This window comes from Coenobita brevimanus, chromosome 60 (genome assembly GCF_032717465.1).
Source record: "Coenobita brevimanus isolate Jiangsu-jjx chromosome 60, ASM3271746v2, whole genome shotgun sequence".
Lineage (NCBI taxonomy): Eukaryota > Metazoa > Arthropoda > Malacostraca > Decapoda > Coenobitidae > Coenobita > Coenobita brevimanus.
Window position 1 is genome coordinate 2,424,355 of NC_137013.1, and position 16,424 is coordinate 2,440,778.

General features: G+C 43.6%; 1 non-coding gene across 1 annotated transcript; it reads left to right on the forward strand.

The window, feature by feature from the left end:
- The first annotated feature begins 6,717 nt into the window (after positions 1-6,717).
- LOC145403470 (5S ribosomal RNA) lies at positions 6,718-6,836 on the forward strand. Its single transcript, XR_013897992.1, has one exon. It is a non-coding gene; the product is annotated as a 5S ribosomal RNA (ribosomal RNA).
- The last annotated feature ends 9,588 nt before the right edge of the window (positions 6,837-16,424 follow it).

Genomic DNA, 16,424 nt, shown 5'->3' on the forward strand with positions numbered 1-16,424 from the left:
AAGAGTGCCCTGCCTAGGCTGGGAGGTCCTGGGGGCAGCGGGGGGTGAGGCAGGTCGTCTGGGAGTGGGTGAGGCAGGCGGTGAGACAGTGCGTGAGGCAGAGGCTGTCCTAGGTCGTGTTGGTGTAGTGGTGGTGGTGGTGGGGACATTATCAGAGGGTTCAATGTCACTCGCGGTGGCGTGACTGCCGAGTTGCCTAGTGCGAGTTTCCTTACGAGCTAGCCTTACACTAGGGGACAAAGTTCTAGCTCTACCAACACGAACACTTGGCCTACGAAATCCTCTAGTACGTAAAGTAGAATGTCTACTTCCCTTTTGAGGTGGTGAAGGCGACTCAGGAGACAGGGCAGCAAATGAGGAGGACGAGAGAATGGGGCTGGGTGTGCGTGGCGGGCTGGCGGTGGCGTGACGTGGCGTAGGGGACAATGGCAGTGAGCTTGGGTCACCACTCCTTTTTCTCTTTGCCCCCTTCCCATATTCAAGGCCCCTTTTCACAGGAGCCTTCCCTGTTGAGGTGCTTGGCACTGACACACTCACTTCTGGCACAGAAACAGTCACTTCTGGCCCAGACTCTGCACTTGATTCCGTGTCAGACTCTGCCAGGCTTGACCACACACCGACGTCACTCCCATAGTCCATTGAGGCTTTCAATAGTTCACTGGCTATTGCAGAGTCACTCAGTCCCTTAGTAGTTCCTGGTAAGGTTTTGAAGGGGGTTGAGGTCACAAAACCCTTTTCCGGAGGGCTGGAAGGCACAGACTCGGAAGAGCTTGAGTTGGACATGGTGTCACCGTGGAAGATTCGCGTGGACTGACGCTAATCAGGGGAAAACCGCGTGAAAAAATCACAGTGTGACAACTGGGGAAACAAGCGTTTCCTAATAGCAGAAAGTGCTTGCGAGATGACGGCGCAGATTGACACGTATGAGCCGTCCGCGCGTTGCCATATCGCACGACGAGGGAGGGCCGCGCATCGGTGCGTGGGTGGGTAAAAAAAATGATACTTGGCAACAACCGAGGTCAGTAGTACAAAGGTCAAGTGTGCTAAACGTAGCTCACGGGTGGCGGTACTGATAGACAATACCAGCTGGAGCCTGCTTGCCCGCGGTTATTCAGAATGAACTCAAATCGCAAACGAGACGATCCGCCGTTCTGCCCTTTGGGGCGACCATCGCAAATGCGACGATCCGCGTTTTAGGGGTTAATACTTTCCACAATCCTTGTCTATCCACCCTGTCATATGCTTTCTCCAAATCTATGAAAGCCGCATACAACTTCTTTCCCTTCTCTAGAAACTTTTCGACTAAAGATCTAAGAATGAATATCTGATCTACACAACCTCTTCCCTTCCTAATGCCTCCCTGTTCTTCTCCAACTAATTCCTCTGTTCTTTCTTTAACTCTGTCAATAAGTATCCTACCATACACTTTTCCTATTATACTAAGAAGACAAATGCCCCTATGATTACCACACACTTCTTTTTCCCCCTTTTCCTTTGTACAAGGGAATAATTATACCTGATTTCCAATCCTCCGGGACTGTACCTTCCTCCCAGGCCAATCTGCACATCTTCCACATCCATTCTACTACTCTCTCTCCTCCATGCTTCAGCATTTCACCACACACTCCATCAATTCCTGGGGCTTACTTACTTTTATTTATTATTGTTATTTCCCATTATTTGTAATTTGCGCAAGTGCGCAATCTAATATTTAGCTTGTGCAATGTCGCAAAGTGCTAGCGCAAATCATTTGCATATATTTGTGGGAATTACTGTAAAATATATATTGGTATAATTAAATTACTAAATTAGCCACCTGCCCACCACCCACGGTGACTGAGGTACAGTAGGTCATTGTCCGGGAAAAACAGCCTATGCTTACCAAGGCATTGGCAAAGATCACGTGATTACTGTATCATCAACTCTCTCTCTCTCTCTCTCCGACATAGGAGGGAGGGAATGGAGAAAAAGAGAGGGAGGAGGGAAGGAATGGAGAATAAGAGAGAGAAGAGGGACGAAGTTTATGCCTTATCTCCTCACTCAAAGGGACACTCCTTTGCCATTCCCGTATTTATTCTCTCTCTCTCTCTCAGAATAATGCTCTTTATCTCTCTCTCTCTCTCTTGTCTTGTCAAGACAGTTTATTTAATAATTCAATACAGATATACAATAGCATATGTAATTCGTTACAAAAAATAAAAAATCATGAAAACAGAGTATTTAAATCAAATATCCACAGACTAATAAATTATTAGGCTGTGAATATTTGATTTAAATAATATGTTTTAATGGTTTTTGTAAGGAATTGCATGTGCTAATCTTAATAAATAATGTATATTTATTCTTATTTACTAATCTATTCTATCTATCTATAGCCCGACGCCCTAATCCCGCAAAGGGTGGCCGCAGACAAAACGCCTCCAAGTCACTCTGTCACCCACCATTTGACTACCCTCCCCCCAACTCACCCCCCCCTCCCTCATATACCTCTCAACTCCATCCCTCCACCTCATCCTCGGTCTACCCCTCCCTCTCCCTCCATCCACCTCACCTACATACACCCTCTTAGTCAGTCTTTCATTCTCCATTCTCTCCACATGTCCAAACCACCTCAGTGTATTTCTCCTAATCTTCTCAACCACATCCACATCTACCCCACTCATTTCCACTGCTCTCACTCTTGACTTGTTCCCCTCTTGCAAGGTCCACGCCTCGCTTCCATACGTCAGGGTAGGGATCACAATACTATCATGCAGTGACTTCTTAACTTCCATACTCACCTCCCTATTTCTCATCACTGCTTTCAGTGTACCAACAACCTTCCTTCCCTGCTGTACCCTTTCACGTACTTCATCCCCCAAAGTTCCATCCTTACTCATCACACTACCCAAGTACTTGAATGCACTCACATTCTCCATATCCTCACCATCCAACCTCACTGCACACTCTGTGACTTCATTCCTCTCAAACACCATAACTTTACTTTTGTTTACATTAACTTTCAGCTTCCTCCTCCTACACACTGTCCCAAATTCATTCACCAAACCTTGCAACTCCCATTCATCTTCACTCAACAATACTGTATCATCAACAAACAGCAACACCGGAAGCTTCCAAATCTCACCCTCATTCATTAGGGCCACCCCCACATCCACTGCCCTACCTTGCACCTCCTTTACAACCCCATCCATATATATATTAAACAGCCATGGAGACATCACACACCCCTGTTTCAGTCCAACATTGAGATCAAAGAACTCACTCAACTCACCATCCACTCGCACTGTAGCCCTAGCTCCCTCGTACATACTCTTTACAGCACTCAACAATTTCCCCTCCACTCCATATATTCTTAATACCTTCCACATACCTTGCCTATCTATTCTGTCATAAGCTTTCTCCAAGTCCATGAAGGCAGCATACACTTTCCTTCCCTTCTCTAGATACTTCTCCACTAAACATCTTAGAACAAATATCTGATCTACACATCCTTTTCCCTTCCTAAATCCCCCTTGTTCTTCTCCAACTAGCTCCTCTGTCATATGCCTAACCCTATCAATGAGTATTCTACCATATATTTTACCAGTCACACTAAGAAGGCAAATACCCCTATGGTTACCACATACTTCTCTCTCCCCTTTTCCTTTGTACAGAGGAACAATTATACCTGATTTCCAGTCCTCTGGAACCCTTCCCTCTTCCCAAGCCAATCTACACAACTTCCATATCCACTCCACAACAATCTCACCCCCATACCTAAGCATTTCACCACACACTCCATCAATTCCTAGGGCCTTTCCCAGCTTAATCTTCTTCATCGCTTCCACTACTTCCGCCCTACTGATCTCTTCCTCCCTCCTCTCATCTCGTCTTCTCCCAGCCATTCCCCAACCACTTATACTCACACTGATCTCACTCTCTACATTCAACAAATCCTCAAAGTGCTCCTTCCATCTCCTCAATTTCTCTCTCTTCTCCACCAACAATCTATTATTCCTATCTTTCACTCCTCTGTTATTTCCCCTTTCACACTGCCTTACTTTCTTTACCTCCTTCCAAAACAATTTCTTACTCTCCCTCCATTTCACATTCAGATTCCTCCCAAACTCTTCATCCACTTTCTTCTTACTAATTTACTAATAATAATAATAATTTAAAAAATATTAAAAATACATGATCTCTGTTGAAGCATATTAAGAATTTTTTTTTTTTTTTTTTTTCTTTTTTTTTTTTAAATGTGACCGACTCTGGGCATAGGCTTCACAGCCTGCTTTCAAGGCCCAGTAGTCCTCCTACGTACCGCACACCTCTACATGTCACCGCTTCGGCGCTAACACCCACCGTCCATATTGAATACATGCTAGAGCTGTCTCATACAGGACTGGTGTATTGGTATTAGCGGGGGTATTTTAACGACATGTCGGCAGGCCTTCTGGTAGATCAGTAAAGTCTGATTTTATGAAATTCAAATCCTTAAACTGTTCCCTGCCTCAGCGGGATTTGAACCCGGGTCCGTCAGGACTGCAGGCCAACTCTCTACCGCCTCCCCCCACCAGGCACCAACCCACCCTCACGACCTGCCCCAGCCTCCCCCATCCATTGTCCAGCCATGCGGGAAGCTCCCAAGACCACGTGTCCCCTGGAAGACCACGTGTCCCCTGGAAGACCACGTGTCCCTTGGATTGCACACCTGCCTTTCCATGTGCGCAAGCGCAAAATTGCGCATGGTCTCGTGCGGTGCACAATGCGCAAACGATATCACCAGAACGCAAGGGTGCGCAATTGCGCTTTGCGCAAGTGTTTGTGCACCTGCCCAGCACTGTCTTTAAGCGACTGAATGGAGTGGCGAGTGATTTGAGTATGGATATGCTTCTGGAAGCTGGTTTGAGGTGGGTGGGTGGGGGGGTGGACATGACAGTATTCGTGTATGATATCATGTGCTGGGTGTTGTTTTGATGTTCCCTGGTGTGTGTGGATGTGCTGCCACGTAATGTAGTGGATGTTGTGGGTTTGTGGAGGCTGTAGCGAGAATTTGGGTGCCTCTCATGTCTAGTTGATCCTTGACTTTGAGGACTTTGGTTTCTTGATGCAGGTGGTCTGTGGGTGTAGTAGCTATGCAGCCTGTGATCATTTTTTGGGCCTTGTTCCGTATGGTCTGCAGAGTGTTGTAGTGTGTTTTAGTGAGGTTAGGAGCAGTGTTGTAGTCAAGACCAGGCACCTCGAGATCAAGACCAAGACCAGACCCTCTGAGACCATGACCAAGACCAGATCCTCCGAGACCAAGACCAAGACCAGACCCTCTGAGACCAAGACCAAGAATTTATGTGCTGCTGAATGAATGAAAAGTAGCTGCAGCCTGCAGGTGCTGCACTGCTGGTCAGTATTCACGGATGTCTCGGCCCCTCGAGTGAGTGCAATAGTACCCCAATCGCCCTGTTGCAGATTATGTATCAGTGCAATACTCAACACCTTTTAAACGAATTTAAGATGATTATTGCACAAGAGTTGAATGAAAGAGAGAAGAGGGCAATGGGGATAATTCCCAGGGCCAAAACTCAAGAGTATGGAGGGACCAGGGCCCACACTAAGACTGTGACAATTTTGCTTCTTTTTCTGGCACGTGTCAAACGTTTTCCAGGCACCTTATGGCATGGCCATAGCTCTCTAAGGCCCTGCACACCGATGTTACGGCTTTTGAAAGTTTTTAAAGTTTTTTAACATTTGAAAGTAAAGGTTTTGAAGTTATAATGTATAGTGTTGCATGCTTTGTCAGTGCCATCATACTCATGGACAGCTGTATCTTCCTCATGTGAAAGTTGGTTTTTGGACGACTAATTTTCGCACTTCTCTCCGAGCCTTACCTGTGGCCAAATGTTCCATACACAACATATTCATCTTTCATTTCTCATGAACAGTCGAGGGGGACTACCTATTTTTCAGGATAATTACATAAGTGACTGAAGGGGTTTCAGGATACAGAGGTGGGAAACAAAAAATATTCATAAATATAAAAATGTACACTTGACCCTCCATTTCCAGTACCCTGAATTCCTGGATTTCAGATATCATGGACACGGGCTGAGGCCGGGCAATATCATCAATATTACTAAGTGGTGTAATAATAAATGAACACCAGGTGGGCCACCAGACAAAGATCTCGAGCTTCTTTGCACCACGGGTTGGCAGGCCACGGTCGCCTCACCCAGACGCTGCTCACCCCAATCCTGCACCTAAGTCACCTCAACCTGCATCTGAGTCACCTCAACCCAGCCCCAGTGGTGTCACCCAGTCACACACAGAGGTCACTGGTGACTCCAACTCCGAATAACAAGTTATTCTGGGGTCCCACTATATGATCACAGCATACATAGTTTCACCTACGTTTCAGTGAGAATTTATACTCTCCATTTATACTGTATTTACATTTATGTTTATGTTATTTCAGTATGTACTGCATTTACATTTATGTTATTGTGGCAGTGTTATTATTTTATGTACTGTGTATGTTAGTTGTGTTGGTATACGTAACATACATTCCAGAATGCTCTACAATATCGGAATAATTGCCGGACAATATTGGAGAATTTGGACAAAGTATGGTAAAAGTTCGGGGAATGGTATGTGGGGCCAGACTTTTGTGATTCCCGGACTGGTCTCCCCCCTCCCCCCCCGTTAATCCAGGAAATGGAGGGTCGAGTGTATTTTACTTCCATACGTGCCAACGGCCATACCACGTTGAGTACACCGCTTCCCGTCCGATCAGCAAAGTTAAGCAACGTTGGGTCTGGTTAGTACTTGGATGGGTGACCGCCTGGGAACACCAGATGCTGTTGGCATCCCTACGTGTCAAGTGGGGTTGGTGGAGGATTAGTGCCCCTCCCTGTAAAACAATTAACTCTAAGCCCTTGGCCACCCCGTCTGGGATACATGGCGTCTGGCAATGAATGAATGAAAAGTGTTCCACATACAGCATTTCTTAATTACAGTCGTACCCACTATTTGTTTAGGAGAACAGTTTTCACTAACTTTCCTTCTTGAAAGGGGCTCTCATTCGAGTCTGCTCACTGCCCTTTTGCTACTACAGATGATTTATCGGCCCCCAGGTGGCCCCCCCCCACTTAAGTGGGGCTAGAAATGCCACTGGGCCACACGGCCAAGGCCCCCCACTCATAGGTGAATAACTTGTATGAAATACGAGGGTGGCTGTGAAACACTAGAAAATATTCTGATTTCTTCTAAAATGGTCACCCAAGTCACTGCAGTCCTCCGTGATAGCCATCTGGAAGCTCTGATGGGTCATAACTCGAAAGGTTGGAGGCCACTGATGTCTGACTTGGCCCCCATCGCTCCAAAATCCTGGCTATGCCCCTGTAAGGGAGGTAATATATTTATAAAAAATTTAATATAAGTAAACAACTGAACATCTAGGCAAAATATTTCTACTTTCATTGCCTCATTGGTATGAAGAAACAAACATAACGAAAATTGACATTTTTGTGGTTAGGTTTTCCGAGTGAACTAACTAATCCTGTTGTGTACGTGTACAAAGGGTGCGGGGATTGCATACACCATACACGTATATGAAATACATGGAGGTGAACAGAGCTGCAAACATGCATGTGTGCAAACGGAGATAATCACTGAGAGAATGGCCACGTCATGCATGCTCTCTCGACTCGCACGCACTCTATTGGCACTCGCAGGGCTCAGTTCATGCATCATCACTGTAACGCTAGCCAAGCAGTATCTACTGTATAGACAGTACGATGCTATATGGCGTGCCGTGAATCGAATCAGCCATGATTTTTCTCTGTGTATGACCATAAATTCCGATCTTCCCCAAGCCGCGATGCACTTTGTAATGGTGGTCTCAACCTGGTCTCGAGCCAAAACTCCAAGACCTGAAGCTTTGAGACCAAGATCAAGACCAAGACCACATCAAACTGGTTTCGAGACCTACAACACTGGTTAGGAGCCCAAGCAGGGCTTGCATAATTAATCACTTGTATACTGTGGTGGTGGTTTCTTTGTTGTGTTCAAATGTTGTATTGGCAAGTGATCTCAAGGCACTAAGTCTTAGTGTTATTTTATTTTTAATGTTTGTGATGTGTTGTTTAAATGGCACTGCTGTATTGTGTGTGTGTGTGTGTGTGTGTGTGTGTGTGTGTGTGTGTGTGTGTGTGTAGGGGAGTGTTGTTTATGGTGAAGTGTGGAATGTGACTGTGTTCTGCTGTCCAGCTTATGAGAAGGGTCACTGTAGATTTGGTTGGGGCTATTTTGAGCCTGTTTGTGGTGAACCATTCAAGTAGGGTGTTGAGGTAAGGTTGGAGGATGTGCGCAGCTGTTTGCACTGTGGTGTGTACATGTAAGTGTTATGTCATCTGCATAGGAAGCTATGTGTATCTGTGGTGTGTGGGATGTGGGTATGTTGTGCAGGTATAGGTTAACCCATTATCTGCACATGGCGGTTTTTTGGAGGTGTCCATGGTGCGCAGACATAGGGGTAAAAATGAAATTTCCCAAAGGCCAAATTTTGTCTTAGGAATTGAGAGAACACATGCCAAAGTATATAGTAATGAAATATTAGCTCAATATTTATATTGGTAAAGCTATCGATCAACATCAAAGTGTCTGATTCCCTATTGGAATGTATGGTTTTCGTTTTCTTTTTCGGTTTTGAAGGCTAACACATGCTTGCATGGGTTGGCCTTGGTCACCATGGCATTATATTCGAAATTCACCTGCGCAGCCAGGGCTGTATTGAGCAGTTGCACTCAGAACAGCCCAGGCTGTATAGAGCAGTTAACGGGTTATACAGTGTAGGGGACAAAACAGATCCTTGGGGGATGCCATTTGTTAAGTTTCTGATGTTCGAGGACTGACCAGCAAATGCTACATGTGCACATCTGCCTGCTAAGTAGTTTGGCAGCCATCTTTTTGTGTTATTATGCATGTTTGTGTTGAATATTTTGTTTGTGAGGCTGTGGTGGGGGATGGCATCAAAAACTTTGCTAATGTCTAGTGTGACTAGGAGTGTTCTGTGTGGTGGCCTAGCTCAATTCATGCCATCAAAAACTCTCTGTGTAAGGTCTGTAAGAAGTGTTTGTGGACTGTAGTGATCTACAGCCATTTTGTGATGGGGCTAGAGGGGTGTGAGGTGTAACTAGTTGCAGTACCAGTTGTTCAGTGACTTTAGAGGGGGTGCAGAGGAGTGTGATGGGGTGGTGTGAGGTACGTAACGTGGGGTCATTGTTGGGTTTAGGGATAGTGATGATAATGCCATGCTTCCAGAAATTGGGTATTATGTTGTATGAGTAGCTGTAGTTTGATATGTTGGTGAGTGCTTGTATGCCTTGTGGTCCAAGGTGTTTAAGGTGAATGTTGCTTATGTTGTCAGGTCCACAGACAGATGGGTGCTTAAGGTTGCTATTGATGTGCTCTGTCTGGTTGTAAGTGAATGGTGTGTAGACTGGGTCTGTGGGGAACTGTCTCTTACATCAGATGATACGTTGGTCGTTGAGATGGGGGCTTAGGTGGCTCACATGTGAAAAGTGATTGATGAGAGTGTTTGCTTGTTGTTTGTTTGAAGGTATGGTGTTTGTTGTTGTGATGGCAGCATGAGATTGTGTAGTGTTATTGTTGGAGAGTGTGATGCTGTTTGGTGTTTTGCAGAGTTTGCTGGTGTTTGTTATGTGGTCAAGCATTTGGAGATAATTATTCCAGTTTAGTGTTTGCTGTTCTGATATTTTATTGTTTATCTGAGTGCTGAGTTCTTTTATGTGTTGTACCGTGTCTTGTGTATGGGGTGTTGGGGAATGTCATAGTGTGTCCTCACAGGACCCAAGAACCTTACCTCCTAGTTCTCAATGTCACCTTCGAAGTAGTCCCCTTGGGCATTTATACAGTGGTCCAAGCGTTTTTTTCCATGAGTCCATGCATCCCAGGAAGGCTTCAGGTGAGATGGTCTTAAGCAACTCCACCGATTCTGCCTGGATCTTCTCAATCAAGTCAAATCGATACCCTTTCAGTCATAATTTCAGCTTGGAAAACAGGTCAAAGTCGCAGGGGACAAGGTCAGGCGAACAGGATGGGTGGGGAATGACTACCATGTTAATGGAAGCCAGGAACTGCTAGACAACATCTGATGTGTGGGCGGGGGCGTTGTCATGATGCAGGACCCAGTTCTTGTTCTTCCACTGTTCTGGATGTCTGCGGTGGATATTCTCCCTCAGACACTGCAACACTTCACAGTAAAACTTTCCGCTGACAGATTGACCAGGTGGGACGAATTCCTTGCAAACAATCCCTTGGATATCAGAGAAAACGATCAACATCAACTTGACATTGCTGCGAACTTGACGCACTTTTTTCGGCCTCAGTGAATTGGAAGACTTCCATTGCGATGGCTGCTGCTTTGTCTCGGGGCCATAACCATAAACCCATGATTCATCACCAGTTATGAAGTTGGAGCTGAAGGTCGTATCATCTCTGACCTGATTCTTGAGCTCCCTGCAAACTGCAACACAATGTGCCTTCTGCTCGTCACTCAGCAGTCTTGGCACAAATTTTGCAGCAATGCATCTGATGCCCAACACGTCCGACAAAATGCGTTGCACACTCCCGTACGACAGTCCAACGATATCACAAACATCATGGCTAGTTCGTCTACGATCTGAAAGGATGGCCTGACAAACATTTCCGACGTTTTCTGGTGTTGCTGCTGTTGATGGTCTTCTAGAATGGTCATCGTCTTCAACGGACGTTTGTCCTTCCTTGAACCACTTGTACCAGAAAAATGTTCTACTTTGGGACATGGCATTGTCACCAAAGGCTTGTTGAAGCAACCGGTGAGTTTCTGCAGCCATCTTGTTGATCTTGAAGCAGAACTTGATGCAGGTTCTTTGTTCCGTGAGGTTCGCCATTGCAAAACCAACAAACCACCTACACACCACGTTACAATAGTAAGCACAGCTCAACAACACGTCTGGGGCAATACTGATGCACAAGGGGTGTTACTGACTTCTCCTAGCAGCAAAAGGCAAAACTGCAAACGGTTGGCTCCTCTGTTCAAATTACTGGAACTTTTGGTTAGCTCATTGTTTATATATACACACAGTACACAGAAGCTATGAGATTTATTCTGAACTGGTACCAGACTCCCCACGTGCAAATTCAAATTTTCCCATTTAAAACAATTTAGACCCACTAAATACAGTACGTACTTACTGTTACTGTGAGTATCAGATGCACACATCGCCACGGTTAACAAGTGATGAAAGGGGCATAATACGGAAGAAACATATACCACGGAGAGACCTGTGATGGGCCTGAGGTAAGGGGTACTGAGGCTAGGGGGAGGAGAATTGTCTCCACCACCAGGGATTAACTCCAAGTAGGGCCTCGTCTTTCAATCCCTCAAAGTTATCAAAAACCAGACACTGCACCATCACTGTCAGTAGAAACCAGCTCGGACACATGATAATGATATATTTGAGCCAAGAAATGCACTAAAACACCAGGAAAAAAAAAAAAAAATTAAGTTCAACAGTAAGGAAGTACTTGTGTATCTTTACTGTCTCATCAAGTGCATTGGGGCCCATGGCTAAGCTACTCACTTCAAATGTTTATGGCAAAAATGACTAGTCATCCATCTCTGAGTAGCATCACGTGAGCAATAAGCCACATATTCTTTATGGACCACATCCAGCTGTAGGGTTTCAATCCACAAGACCATCAGCACTAACAGTAGCAGCCAGTCCTATATTAAGCCCTTCAAAACATAAAGGCCTGAGGCTACGATATCTTAACCCCTTAACCGCAGGGCGTCACTTTTGTGACGCTTGGGAGCAAGGGCCCATACCGCAGGGCATCACTTTTGTGATTCTGTGTTATTTTGAATTTGGCCAGGCTTTCAAGTGGTGGCTTGTATCATCTATCAGTACTACCAGTGTCCAGCTATACTCAGTTTTGCTAATGTCATCTGTACTCCCAGCCACTGTTGACAAGTTAGCCATTTTTCCCCTGTCCTTGACTCCCCTCCATTACCCTCTCCTCCCACCCGCCCAGCTGCGCTGCGCTACACAAATTCTGGACGGATTTTTCCATTCATTTTATCCATTGAAATGTGCCTTATGCCCTATTCTTATACATAATAATATATATAAGAAAGAGAAAAGGTCACTGATACTGCCACACATCTGGAATGGGCTAATTATCACCTGGCAACACCCCAAGTGCACTCATTCGTTAATTTTCCCTGTTTATTTACCCTTGAAATATGCCATATGACCTGTTCTCGTAACAAAAATATATATAAGAAAGGAAGGGAGAAGCCTAAGTGATATTTATATTCACCTGGAATTACTTAATTTATTATGTATTGTCTAGATTTCCTGCCAATCATTTCATAGCACATAACTTAGCAGCTGTCACCACGCTGACATTGTCAACCTTTCCCTGCCCCTAGGCCACATCATTCAGTTTACTCGTCTTTCAAGGTGAAACCACGTCCGATTCACGCCTGTCCTTAGCCCTCTGCAAAGGGCCCTGTGACCTCTACCCCTATTAAACCTCGTATGGGAAGGGGTAAAGGGCTAAGTGACTGCTGTGGAACGTGAACTGGCTAATATCAATGATAATGATGGACAGTGACTACGATCTTTCTGGTGACTGTAAAACAGTGCAAGTGGAAATGTAAATAATGTGTAAATAGCAAGTGAAAGCAATGGATGTAAATATGACTGAACAGTGGAAAATAGTTTTATAAGTTACTGCAAGTGACAGTGCATAACAGAGTGTAAATAAAACAAAAATGTAAATATTGAAAATACAGTACATTGCGTAGTTTACTGAACGAGAAAGTGAACGCCTGGAGTGAAAATAAACTACTATTACTGAAGGAAACTTAGGGATAAATACTGTAGATATATATAAGTGTAATAAAGTAATAGGAATATAAAGTGTGAGTGTGTTTATGAATAATAAATGGCAAAATACCAGAAGGGAACGAGCACAGGCGGCAAGCTCGTACGCACTCGTAATTTACATTGCTTTCACAGTGTTTTTTTTTTGGAGTATGGATTCCAAACTACTTGAAAATCATAGAATAGTGTTTCTAGTGACAATATCAGGCTGGGGTAATCATATTACAGGGTGTCAGGATGTGTAAAGTGGAGACATTGTTACCCAACTTCAGAAGTCTCCACAAGTCCTACGGTTGTTGACGAAGGCTCAACAAACATCCCAGGAGAAAGCTGAAGGTATGTGCCATATGCATATGTAATTATAATATTCTAGGACTAATAACTGATTTCTGGCAAATATTTTTAAAAGGTCAGTCAGAGCGCGAATATCCCCGTGGGACACGCAAGGAGTGGCTCCAACATCCCCGCGGTGTAGGGGTTAATCTACAACATCAAAGAATAAGCGACTGACCAATGCCTGTGGAAGTATATACATTATATGAAAGAAAATCTCTTGTCACCACTAGAACCTGAAATGTAGCAAGTATGCCACAACACTTTCTGACCCAAGAATTCCACCACCAGACCACCTGGCATCCAGCACTATATGAAGAGTATATGTGATACTAACGGAAGGTGGGGACGACATGGTTGACTCTGCCAACACGTATCACCACGAGTTCACTCTCACGCAGCACACAAGCTTCAGGCACGTGACGATTTTCTTTAACCCGCTGAAAAGGAAAATAAAAATGGATACAAATACTTCTTGCTTAAAGCCTAGAGATTGCATTTTTACTGACTTAGGAGGCTATCAAGCACCTCTTCCTTAAGGATGTATCCTGCACATTACAATGTTTTGGACTCTACATTATTAACATCACTTATACCTGCATACAAAAATATAAGAACTTTCTAGATATAGACACAAACTGGTAAGGAAGACTTGCTAGAGAACTTCCCAACCAAACAAGACCAATGCCCTGGCATTTATGCAAGCAAAATGCAACATTAACTGCTTCATTCTTATGATGCTTTTCACCTACATTCCTGCTACCTTCAGATGGCTATATTCAGCTTAGGTGGACAAATCACGTCATAAACAGGTTTAAAAAGACTGTTCCTACCCCCTCCCCACAAAAAGTGGCAAGAGTAACTGGGGAAAAAAAAAAAAAAAAAAAAAAAAAAAAAAAAGGTCATTAGAATGAAGGGGCTAAGTGGGATTACACTACAGATCAACATTTAGCTTCATGTACTACTGTAGTCTTTAATGGCTTTCAATCTGCTTACTACCTGATACCTGTACCACACACTATGAGGGGTGGCCCTAACAAAATGACCTCCATGTGTTTCTCCACCCATTCAGTAAAGGCTCCCCCTCCCGTGACACACCATCCTTCCCCTACACACTTTTTCACCTCATCTCTCCATCTCATTCTCAGTCTCCTGCTCCTTCTCCTTCTGCACATTTACATACACTTTCCGAGTCAAATTCACACTATCCACTCACTCCACAAGGCCAAACCACAACAGTACAGGTAACTCGCACGGAACACGATCTCACGGAACGCGCTCGCAATTATACACGGTAAGGGCTGGGATACATATAAGACAACGTAAGATTAAAAAACCATTATGAAAACTACAAATTAACGCAGGAGAGGCCTTTGAAAGATCAAATCCTTGAACGTCACCGCAGCGCGCAGTTTGTTTTGATTACGTGACGATCTAGGCGGGAAATTATTCAGTGAGTGAGACATTCCCGAGTACAGTAGCACAGTATTTGTAAGTTAAATATTTACAGTACTGTACTGTTCTGGTAAGTTTATGTGCAACTTAAAGTACTATTAAATAACGTTAAAGCAAGAAATAGTCTTATAACCAGTTTACCTGATAGGCGTCAGAATATTGCCTTTTTTATTTGTTTGTTTTTTCCACAGTGCTGTTCAGTATTTGTAAGTTAAATATTTACTGTTCTCGTATGTACTGTACTTGTAAGCACTTAAATAAAGTTAAATAATTAAATAAACCCTTGTAACCAGATAACCCGAATTATATGATTACCCATGATCGGCGTTGGAATATTGCCTTTTTTGTTTGTTCGTTAAACTCTTACTGTACTGCTTTTCTACAGTACTGTATTTGTAAGTTAAATATTTACTGTTCTGGTATGTACTTGTAAGCAATTAAAGCATTACATAAAGCCTTGTAACCAGTTAACCTGATTTAAATGATTACCCATGATCGGCGTCGGAATATTGCCTTTTTTTTGTTTGCTCGTTAAAGACTTATAATAAGAGAAAAATACATTTTTGTCTTGGTATCTTTACCTACTTGCTCAGGTTTGCTGTAATGGTTTGCAACTTGTAGAAAACTGTGAAAACTTTCGGGAAGTGAACGAAAATCTGGGACATGACCTTGACTTCACCCTCTCATGTATCATCTGTCAGTTCACCGCCGGCTAACGTCATGAGTGGATGTACGATTTTTTCGCTCGTGGCCATGCCTAACCACACATAGTTACACCCATTATCTCGACCCAGACAGAAAATACAACCTTTTTCCTCCCTTGCAAAACACAAACAACCACCCTGTTTACGAGACAGCATTATATATTGCGAAAATAACAAGGTAAAATGATAGAGAATGATGAACATGTTATGACGGAAGAAATACGTTTTCCCTGTCTGTAAACGTATTTATTTCTGCTTTGTATCTGTATTTGTAATAATTAGACTTATTGTTAGTTCTGAAACTGCATTACGATTCTATTTTTAGCCATTCTCGTGGTGTGGGAGCTGGAAGTTGTGACACAACTTCCTTATTGCTAATCGGACTGACCCTCCACTTTATTCTCCCGTGGCAGAGTCTAGCCTTGGAGGACGTGCAGTTTTCTCATTTAGGACTGAAAATTCAACTCTTTCGCTCCCTTTTCCAAGCATGGGCACAACGATAACATAAAAAATAACTCGAAACTATGAACATATATCAAAAAGGTGAAAATGTATTCATAACATTTTTTTTTTCCAGCCATTCCTAACAGATTATGTACTGAAATCATTCGATATCACAGTACTGCATTTCTAAGTTAAATATGTACTGTTCTGGTATGTACTTGTAAGTTAAAGCACTGGTACCAGTTAACCTAATTTATATGATTACCTATGATCGGCGTCAGAATGTTTCTTTGTGTTTACGTACAGTATTTGTGTGTGGAAGTTTTGCTCAGGAGTACTGTATTTGTGAGTTATAACATTAAATAAACCTTCTAACCACTTAAAGTGCTTTCTAGTGACAGATAACAGCAAAACAACACATTTGGGGGGTCTAGGGAGCAAAATACGGAGTAGTTTAAATATACGCGATTTCGCACCTAACACGGCACGGTAGGAACGAAACCCTCATGTTCCGTGCGAGTTACCTGTATTTCTTTTTACCTATAGTGACAAGATGTTGGGAATA